This window comes from Pituophis catenifer, unplaced genomic scaffold (genome assembly GCF_029215685.1).
Source record: "Pituophis catenifer annectens isolate HBS135680 unplaced genomic scaffold, rPitCat1.0.hap2 SCAF_2, whole genome shotgun sequence".
In the NCBI taxonomy this organism is placed as follows: Eukaryota; Metazoa; Chordata; class Lepidosauria; order Squamata; family Colubridae; genus Pituophis; species Pituophis catenifer.
Genome location: NW_027256882.1, coordinates 128,032,154 through 128,044,177, shown reverse-complemented (window position 1 = coordinate 128,044,177; position 12,024 = coordinate 128,032,154).

Below are 12,024 nucleotides of genomic sequence, written 5' to 3'. Positions count from 1 at the left end.
GTGACTCCCAGTCAATGTTGATTGTCATTGTCCATGGCGTGGTCGAATCAAGTTAATCCAAGTCAACCAATTTCTAGATACTGTACTGTACTATACTGTACTGTCCTACACTACACTACATTACACTACACTACACTACAGTATACTGTGCTGTGCTATGCTATGCTATGCTATGCTATGCTATGCTATGCTATGCTATGCTATGCTATGCTATACTACTGTATACTATACTATACTATACTATACTATACTATACTATACTATACTATACTATACTATACTATACTATACTATACTATACTATACTATATTATACTATACTATGATTTTAGGCAAATGAAAACTACCTAAAAAGTTGCTTCACCTAGTACTGTCCTGTAGCTACTCAGTTCAACTATTCTGCCAATTTTCCCAAGGTATCTGCACTTGTATGTCAAGCATAGACAATACTATGAGTGAAAGACGACAGCTGTCCTTTCCACACAGATGATGTGGAGGCGGCTTTAAAGTAGCTGCACCAAGCCTTCTCTGAGGGTGTGGTAACCTCAGTGCCAAGAAGAAGGATGTTTCCATTATGCTACCATACTTTGTTAATGCTTTGCATAACCCTACTAGACTTGAGGTTTGGCCTCATTTACTATTCTGATCAGACAAAAGCTAAACTTACCTTCTGGACTTTACTTAAATATTTCAATTTCTCCCCACAGAGGTTCTCCTTGAGAGCAAGGTAATACATGTGATATTGAAAAGAGTCTTTAACTTTTTTATACGTCATAGTGATATTTGGTAGTACGTCTCAGCAGCTGTTGCAGAATAGAAGGAGATACTGGAAAGGTCCCATTCTCTTTTGGCAGTTGTTCATCCCATCTTGGCACTTTTGCTGGTCCTTAGTGTGGGCTTAGAGGTATCTTGGAAAACACGTTTGAACAGAAGTTGTTTTAGCTCCACAGTTACAAAGGCACCATTGTGTTTTGATCTTTAAAATAATTGATCCATGAGCTGACAAAATATCTTTTTGGTGAAGTTGGATAACATAACATTACTTAAAACCTTCAACAAGGAAAGAAGGCTGGATCATTAGTGACATAAAGTACAACATAAAATGCAGGCAATTTTATCACAAAGGCTCTTTAGTGTCTCTTCTTTTCATGAGAGATTTCTGCATTATTGCTCAAAGAAGGCCTGCCAATTACAACCTGGACAATTTCACAAAAACAGCCTGGGCTGCTCTTTTCCCTTTCTCAAATGACTGCCTATGTACACCACTTCAGAGGAAAATAATGAGCATGAAATTTAATCATATGGGCACCCACTTAAACAGATGAACCATAACTGTTTCCCTTAATCTTTATTATGAGTGCAGGATAGAAGCCACAGTACTTAATGACAAGATTTTATCCCCTCTCTTGCTTGTGAAATTAATTCAGAAATAGTTTGTGAGCCACAGTTAATTCATTACTTAGAGGATATTTACTTATCCAGTTTTCCAAAAAGAAGGTGACTTTTGTAATTGCTCATGGTGGAAATTGCCATAGTTACCAGTCTTTGAATAGTTTATTAAAGCATATTTTGATGATAGGTCAAAATGATCTCATTAGATGAATTTGGACATTTGCAAATCCATGCTAGAACGCATGCTGAGACAATTTCAAGAACTCTATCACTGTGGAAAAACAAGTTTATGAATCTGCTATTATTCAGTTCTAATTGCCTGCTGATGAGCCTTTCTATTTGAGATTAGAAATGATCAGATATTGGCCATTCATGAACCTCTGACGAACAGCAAAAATTGAAAGAGGGAAACAGGCAATTTAGGAAAAACAATTAAATATCAGAAAGGATTCATACTATCTCAAAAACTAACAGATTTAGAACAGATTCATGGAAGCTTCCCGAATTGGCCTGTGATAAGACCTTGAAATCTTCTCCTTTATTGGTAGACCTTGAAGTCCTGGCTCTTTCCCTGGGCACCAGGCCAGAGTGGTGTATAGCAATAGCACTTAGACTTATATACCATTTACAGTGCTTTTACAACCCTCTCTAAGTGGTTTTACAGAGTCAGCATATTGCCCCCAACAATCTGGGTCCTCATATTACTGACCTTGGAAGGATGAAAGGTTGAGTCAACCTTGAGCCTGGTGAGATTCGAGTTGCCAAATTGCAGGCAGCCAGCAGTCAGTAGAAGTAGCCTGCAGTACTGCACTCTGGTGCACCCAACCATTGTGCCACCTAGAGGTGGGTTTCAGCAGATTCTGAACAGTTCTGGAGAACTGGAAGCGGAAATTTTGAGTAGTTCGAAGAACTGATAAATACCACCTCTGACTGGCCCCGCCCCTATTCATTCTCTGCCTCCCAAGTCCCAGCTGATCTGGAGGAAATGGGGATTTTACAGTATCCTTCCCCTGGAGTGGGGTGGCAATGGAGATTTTACAGTATCATTCCCCTGCCACACCCACCAAGCCATGCCCACCAAGCCACACCCATAGAACTGGTAGTAAAAAATTTTGAAACCCACCACTGATGCCATCATAGTATGATGGGTCTGTAATGGTCAACATAGAATTACTGTGGATTGGACCCTGTTATATCATGGGTTTATTGCTACTTTTATTTGCTGGTGTTTTGTATTGGTTTTGATCCTTTTTAGTACTTAGAATCTTAAATGTGAGTTGGGTAGCCATACAAATTAATTAAATAAGTAATTATTATGACAAATTTGTTAGTCTCTAACATTACCATTTTTAAAATTCTCCTATTAAGACTGACTGCTCATTCATGTCCATGTATTTTCACTAAGTATTCACAAAGATATGTGCGTCTGTGTCTATGTGTATGTTTGTGTGTGTCAACTATGACATTATACACATAGCAGTATTATTTTTCAGCATTGGAAATGACAAAAATTCCTGAATATTCAGCAGTTCGGACATACAGAATTATTTTGCATGGTATTACAAAAATCAGAGACTTCATCTAGGTTGCCTTATGCATTTGAATAGGTATCACTTTATTTATTTATTTATTTATTTATTTATTTATTTATTTATTTATTTATTTATTTATTTATTATTTATTAGTTCGATTTATATATGCTGCCCTTCTCCGGAGACTTACAATGCATTAAGCAATAGCCTTCATACTTTTGTATATACCTGCTTAGTAGGGCTTTTTGGCACCCCCTGAGCGGTGTTCTATTTTATACAAAGTCAGCTTATTGCCCCACAAACCGGGTCCTCATTTTACCTACCTCGAAAGGATGGAAGCCTGAGTCAACCTTGAGCCTGGTGAGAATTGAACTCGCAGTAATTGCAGGCAGCTGGCAGCTAAGTACTACTTTAACAGCAGCAGTTTAGTCCATTGCGCCACCAAGGCTCTTTAAAATAATCTTTAAAATAATAAAGATATAACGAATGCTATATTATTTCTATATCATTTGCATTATTGTACATTATTGTATAATGATTTCTCTATTGTAACAGTTTCAAGAATTCTGACCAAATAATTATAGATTGAAATCAAAGAAGCTCTTTCAGCTAAGCTAGACATTTGGTTTCCTTCAGTAATTTACTTCAAAGCATTTTTGTGTAAAATATCTAAGATATGCATCTGAATTAATGACTGATTGTCTATTATATTCAACAGAGTAGTGTTTGGCATCAAGGAAAGAGCTGCTAATCCAACCACACCCAAGACATGTCACAATAAAGACAAATTGAACCATAACAATTTCATGCAATTCCTTTCCAACAAGTTATGCCACACATTCTAATGCTCCTCTCTGCATTCTGCAAAGATAAAAAAAAATGTGAGCATAAATTGTGGGTTTCTTGTTTAAATTAAAAAAAAAATCAACTGTTTGAAGCTGTTCAGAACAAGTCTTTTGACATGATTTAATGCCTCACTGCAATAAAGGCAGAAAGGTGCCTCTGTCATAAAGCATTACTTTCGAAGCCACTTTGAAAGGCATGGCTATGAACACTAATTTGATTAAAATAAGACCATTTCCTCTTAGATCTACTCCTGAATGAAAATCATTGAGGCAGGTCCCAAAGTCTAACACCAGACGGATTACAGAGAGATAACTGATAACTGAGAAACACACTCTTCTGTCCTAGCATCCCCTGCTGGAAGAGAAAATCCAGTTGCTTTTTACAGCAAGAATGCTCCACAAGTGTCGTAGTAAGAAACAGTCATAAGATCAAATTCTTATCTTTGGAATTAATCTATTGGGTGAGCAAAGAGAGACAGCAAACAGGAGTTTGGCCAGCAAAGTCAAAGGGAAGACTTTTTTTTTCTTTTACTTTTTTCTTTTACTTCTTTTCCATCATCATCATCTTTCAGTCACGCCTAGTCCTCGCTTAAATAACTGCCTAGAACAGCTATATCAGTGACATGGACAGCATAAAAATTGCATGCATGCATGCATGCATGAATGAATGAATGAATGAATGAATGAATGAATGAATTTCCTTGTGTGTCCAATCACACTTGGCCAATATAGAATTCTATTCTGTTCTAATAAATAAAAACAAATAACGTCAAGAGGATGATTGAAAGCTACCTCAGTAAACTATGCCATGGAGCGTTGTAGAAAACATTTGGCTCTATGAATCAAATAAACCCAAGTATGTCCCTGATAAAGAAGAGGTGCATTATGATATATCGTGGCAGTGAATGGTTCCATGCTGATGAAACCAAGGTGAATATGAACAAACCTGAAATGACATTGCAGGAGGTGTATTGTGTTCAATATCCACCTATATTCAGCACATGATGGGTTGATTATCAGAATGATTCAACAACCATCAATTCTTTTGGTCCATGTGAAGACAAATGACATCTATCTATCTATCTATCTATCTATCTATCTATCTATCTATCTATCTATCTATCTGTCGTATCCTGCCTTTATTGTTTTTAATTAAATAACTCAAGGTTTAACCAACATCCAACACACTTTCCTCCTCCTATTTTCTCCACAACAACAATCCTGTGAGATCAATTGAGTTGAGAGAGAATGACCCACCCAGCTGACTTTCATGGCTAAAATGGGACAAGAACTCACAGTCTCCTGCTTTCTAACCTGATACTTTAATCACTAGACCAAACTGGTGCTTTGTTATTGAAGTTGTTATTATTAATTTGATTTGTATCTAAACTGAAGGTAGGTAACAATAATATTTTCTGCATGTTATTGTACTGGTGTTATTTGTGCCCTTTGGTTTTGTTTTTGACATTGTTTTGAATTGTGTCCCCCACCCTTTCATGCCCATTTTTACTGTTTCTGCATAATTAATTTAGTCTTCATTCTTTTTTAGGACATGCTTAGACTTCTCTGTGCCAGGTCCAATAAAATAAATAACTACCGGTAAATAAACAGTAGGCCTGTATTTTCTTGGCAAAATCATGTTTAGGAGCAAAACACAACAGTCCATCACTCCAATAAGACTGGGCTAAGAGAAAGTGACTGGCCCAAAGTCATCAAACTGCTTTCATGACTAAGGCAGGACTTGAACTCGTGGTTCTAGCTTGGTGCCTGAACAAAGGGGGCTACTTTGGTTCTAGACCAAAGTAGCCCCCTTTAATATTCATGATTTGAAGCTTTAGAAAAGGATGATTAGTTAAGCTATTAAAACTACAGAATTTTACATGTTCATTGCTATTTCCACCAGTCAGGATGGAAATGAGCAAATTACGAAGGAATAAAGAACATACCAGGCAGCTAAAATGGCTGATATACTATTCCCCTGTTCCCACATTTGTGCAGGGTACTTTTATTCCCTTCCTTCATAATCTTGAAGTGGCTTGCAATAGGAGTCTCTGTTGTATTTTCTGATGTAGGCTTCCTAATGTTTTGTTTTTTAACATTTGTGGCCACCTAGCTGTGTTATGAATCTCTTTATCGGTGGTCTTGTGTCTTAAATTTACTTGGGCCTTTAGAATTAAGATACAACATGAACAATATGCTTAAGCAAATTGCTTAAAGCATTGTAAGCCGCCCTGAGTCTCCGGAGAAGGGCGGCATATAAATCAAATTTAAAAACAAACAAACAAACAAAAAAACAAACAAAAAAACAATACCAATTTAGAAATTCATTCTAACCAGTGACCATTTTTAGCAGGAAGGTGTGTTGCTAGTGGTACAATGGTGAATTATGGCACTTTCAATCTATTATATGTCCCATTATTTTAAAGTTTATTTTACAACATTTATTTACTGCCCAACTCACCCATTTCCATAATGAAGCCCTATTCATCTAGTACTTTTCTGAGGTAACTAGAGGTCAAATACTATGCACATTGGTCTGTGATTAAACATACAGACAGGAAAAGACTGAACATCAACTTTTGATGTAAACTAGAAATCAAGTGTTCAGTATTTGCTATTAAATTAATCATTTTATGAAAAAAAACCTGATTGTTCTTCTGACATTTGTTCTTGGACAATGCATACTGCTACAGTATGTATTTGTAGAAAAAGAAAATATTGTTAGGTAATGCTGTCAGAAAGCAATGCTTCCGATATTTCTGACTTAATTATCTACATTTCCCCTTTCTTCCTAGTCTTCCCTTCCTGCATAAGTCTGTTCTTTCTTTCTTTCTTTGTTTCTTTTTTGGATCAACTAAGTGTTGATCCATTGGTTGCAACAGGAAATGATCAACTGGCTTGTTGCCAGACACTGATGTCATAGGCTGAGGGAGAGAGTGACTGGCCCAAAGTCACCCAGCTGGCAATGCCATTTCTGATATCAGTATAATAACAGTCATCTGAGTATATCATTAAAACAACTCAGTGCAGAAGTTCCTTTTTCCAAATCTCTAGTTCAACAATGGCAGGAAAGAAAAATGAAAGACTAATCTAGTTGCCATTGGAGAAAACAATTAACAAATTACCATCTGAGCAGATTTGTGGAAGGCTTGTGGGATTTAGAATAAAAGCATGAAATCTGCCACAGTCTTAATGCATATCCAAATAAAGATTCGCGGATAAGGCAACAGCACAACTAGTATACTAACAGCAAGTATTATAAATGCCAAGCTTATTTTTTTTTCCTACTGATGTTTTGCTGATAGCAACTGTTTATGAGTTTTAGACTTACCAGTTGTTGTTTTATTTTTTCTTTTATGAGAGGTCCTTGGTGTTCTCTGAGCTTGGTTGTTTTCTTGCAGATATTTCATTACCCAAACTAGGTAGCATCATCAGTGATAGTAAAGAATGCTGTTTGCTCTCAATTTATATTCTAGTGGCTTGCCATGTGAGTGTTGGTGGGAGGGGTCTTGGTTCTCATTTGGTTGCAATCTTTGGCTCCACCAAACAACCACCAAGACCATTCCCAACAACATGGACAGGGCAAGCTACTAGAACTCATGGGGGAAATGCATATAGAGTTCCTTGCCTTATCCAACTCACTTGCCGTCAGAAATCTTGCAGACTGCACTCTTTGATTTTAGCTTCAATGTTTCATTAGACACTTGCTGTACATTGTATTTTCAAGGATTTTTGTTACAGCTAAGTGGTCTAGAAACATAGTTGACCTAAATAAATGAAAAACTAAGGTTTTCTGGATGCTGATTTCTAAAGTCAATTTGGACAATATAAGTGAATTAAAGAGTTCAAACATCCCCATTCAAAGTTAGGGATTTCTGTATTAGGGAATCCCAAAGGTGCTTTTTCAAGAGGCAACTGAGCTCTTGAATAGGGAATATGAGCTACACTCTGCAGTTTAGTTTCCAAATTAAATATTTTGTAAATATTGAAATTGCTTTTGAGACTTTAATCATATGCGGTAAATGGGCCATACTTCTTAATTGCCTTAACAGCTGCGTATATAGGCCCATCCTCCATGGAAAATGTTGAATGAAGAAAGTTTAGCTTCTTCCTCCTTGCAGTTTCTTCACTAGCAATGAAGAAACGTTTTAAGACCAGAAGTTCTCTTGCTGGAACTGGAGCCAGTAAAATTAGATCACAAGATTACAGTATATGAAAGCTAAAAGAAATACATTCTAAAACACTTCATATTTTCACATGCAGGGGTGAAAGTCTCTACCAGCCCCATTCATCTTTGTTTGCAAAGACCCTCTGATTTAATCTTCAAGTTTTTCTCTTGAAAAATTTAACTAGCTTATTTTAATTACTCATTGCATAGGAAAATTCAGTGAAGAAATAAACACTCTGCAGTGTGCGAGTTGAAAATGACCTGAATAAAACAAAAGCTGGAGGTGATAGATAACATGAAGAAGAAGAAAAAAAGAAACGAGAGAAACGGTCACATCTAAACATAAAGAGAGATGTGCAGTGAAAAAGTTGTAACTGTGATGTGAGCCAAGCACACGGCCAGCAAAAGCTGCAGGAGGTGGAACATGGAATCTAGTCTCATAGATGTTCAGCTGAGCAAAGCGGTGTTTTCTATTAAACAGCCCTATGCATGCTTTGAATCTGGGCTACATTAAAAAAAGGAAAATTTAAACTATGCTGATTCTAGGCATTGTGAAAGGGAAAGATGGTTCAGTACCATGTCTGTGTTCATACAATGATGTTTATCCAGGGTTAATTGAATAAAAATCTATTCATTGAATTCAGTTGCTGTTGGATTCTCAAACTTAAAATTCACCACATATTAGCCAATCACATTTTAGACTAGCATAATGCGTGAACCCAACTGCATGTTGGGTTCACACCAACTGCAATGTTGGGTTCCAAAGGGCTCATTCAGGGTCAAGGGGCCTATCGGATAGTAGGGTTGAGACCCCCTACTGCACCACAGGAAAACTCTCAGGCAGAGGAAGCTGGTATCCTGATGTGGACCTAGTAATGGAGACAATCCATAATAGTCCCTCTGCTTTTGTATAACCTTTCATGTGTAGTTCCTCAGCCAATTCAGTTTGGAAGGAAGCATTTATAGAGGCTCATTTGCTATGCTGTTTGCTGTCCCTGACCACTTCCTTTTCTTTTAACCTTCTAATAGGCTTTAATTTTTTAAAATATTTATAAACATTTATAAGTTTGTTAAAATGCATTTTTTTCTTTTTAATGGAGAAAGCACTTAGATATATTGAAAACAACCATTGCCAAATCCTATGCTGTTTCTCTATGGCCACTACGCTGGAGTTGATATGATGTCGCAGAACTTGAGGTAACCAGATCTTATAAACAGCCACTAATTAGAGCTATTATGAAAAGTCATTCTTAGATTCATTATAACTACCCATTTACCCTCCACTATATCAGACAGTGATTGCACTACACTGTACATGCAGTAACTAAAATAATGTAGAAACTGAGGTATTAAGGAATAGGATTATGAGGTTTCAGATACTGGACAAGCCAAATACATTATATTAGTTCTTTGGCATCTACTGATTCCTCTGCACTTCCAGGACTTATCTGTGGAGCTAATTTTGATTTCCAGGCTTAGAGATTGAAACCAAGTTATACAAAGGACTTTCTTTTTCAGAGAATAAATTTCCTGTCCTTCAATCTTCTTTCCTTGTATGAAGTTTGTGTCTGAAAACCCATGTTCTTTTCCTTGAAAGGATTTGTGTGAAATGAACAAAATCTTGTAAAGAGGATTTGCTTTGGAACTCCAGAACGTTTGAGCTGAAAACTCAAAACTGTTATTTTGATACTGTGATTCAGCAGCCTGCTGCCCTCCAAAGCACGATCAAGTTAAAGCAAAGAGTCATTGAAAATATCAAAATCTTCCCGTTGCAGAAACAAGAGTCCAATATGCTCAGACTCATCTGGATTAAGCAGGTGGTTCTTCTGATATACTACAGAATGCAATTTTATGTACCTTTCAGAGAGGGACTCATAAATGTGAGCCAAACCAGAAGACAAAACGCAGGATCGTCTCATAGATTAAACAATAGAATATGTTGAATAGAAGAAAAGTTGCAGTTTCTATCCAACGGAAGATCACAGACCAAGACTTGAATATTCTGTATTTGTAGGAATGAAGGCAGCAAGGAAGGACAAAATTCTTGACTTTCAGCCACAACCATTTGGATTGCTGAATCCTGTTGTGAAAAAATAGCCAAGACGGAAAGATTTGGCTCCGTTTCTTCCCCCAGCAAGAAAGAGAGTGCCAAGACCACTGCATATGAAACAATTGCAAAACCAACCTGTAGGCTATTGCCATCCACCAAACTCACCATTTAGGGAGGCAGAATTGCCTCATCGTGGATTCCAAATCCTTGTGATTATTCCTCATAAGGACACAATGAATACCCTCAACAGTATCTTGGGGAATTCTTTCTAGTCATTTAAGCACACCCAAAGGGGGGGAGACCTTGGATTTTTCTGCATAGGAGGCAGTTGTAGCATGAGCAAGGAGAGCAGCAGTGTCATTGAAGTCATAAGACTGTCAGGATAGACCACCTGGGTCAGGTCATAAGCCCACTTAATATTCTGTGTCACACAGTGTCCAACTCGATGCATTTGGGAAGCTCCCCAGACTTATATGGATGGTGGTACCCTCCTTCCACCCTGTTTTAGAAGGACTCTGTATTTAAGATATGCTGTTTATGATTCAGAATCTTCTATATTAGTTGCCACTGATTACTCAAACCTCTATGAATTTGTTCAGTCCCATTTTAAAATTGGCTACCGTTATCATTACTGATGGCAGCAGTTTCACTCTTAAGCTAATTACAGTATAGTGTGGAAAAATAATTCCTTCTCTTGGTCCTGATCTTAATTTCAATGGATGACCTTGAATTTTAATATTATGTATGTGGGGGGGGGGAATCTTGCAGGGTTTTATGTTTCTTTATATTTATCATTTGAAGCTAAAGAGCCTTCAAAGAGTCACTCTTGAATTGGGATTCAAAGACAGGGTCAAAAATCAAAGGCCTTAGTATTTCTCCTTAGAAATTCTCCTTAGAATTTCACTGTATCCAGGATTTCAAAAAAGGTAGATTTTCTTTCTGTTTCTGTCTACTTACCAATTAGCTAAGTAGGTTATGAAAGAAAACGAGACTTATTTCTGAGTAGAAATAAGAAACCACAAATTGAAATTGAAACGAGAATATGTAAGTTTATAGTTCATGCTATACTGACTTGTAAATTGATTACACAAATCTAAGACTCCTTTACAGATTTACTAAGCTTTTTTCAGCAGTCATACATCTAAACGTACTATCCAGCTATGGGACAATACATATAAAAAGCAATGCACATAGGCCAAACTGCTACAGTGCTATTCAAGACAAGGACTGTGGTGATAAAATATGTGAATCTAATGTATATTATTCATTTCACACAATGCTTCATAACAGCAGTGGGGTGTGTGTATGCAGCTACAAAGTTTTTATAAAAGTATATACCAACCACTTTTGCCTGTTTATATAACAGCCATCAAAATTAATAATGGACAAATTTTAAGTTTCAACATTTCTCAAAGGTTAACTTTATTAAGTAAGGTCAAATAAGACTCCCATTATTCTTCTGTGTAAACATGCTTTGTTTTAAACTACAAAAGTGCAACTCTGGGATTTTCAAATGCTACATTAGAATTCATTTAGATAAACCCTTTGGGCTTTTGCAGTTTAACTCTCTGCTTGTGAAGCCCCATGTTAATTCATATCTCCAGCATATTATCCTTCCTGGGAGAGACCACACATCATTTCCATGTAATGTATAGTCGCCAAGCAAACAGCTGGTCAAGTAATAAATGTTAAACAGTGGTAGTAATGTATGTGGAATTGTTATATATCTTCATCTTTTGCACTGCTTGTGGAGGGAGGGAACCCACTCAAAGCCTAATCTTCTGTCTTTTTTGATGGGATGGATTAATTTGGAAGGTCCACCCTGTGCTCCTTCAGCTTGAGAAGAGTTCTACTAAGGGACACATAAAGCTACCAGTGAGTACAGCACACTTGTTCCAGACAACAGAGCATGCTACCCATATCATTAAAAAAAGGCAAAGACATCTTCCAGATGTTTTATTGTCTTGGGCCTGCACAGATGTTTTCTATGTCTGCCCATAAAGGTTAGAAATGTAAAACATTTGGGTCCTACAGATG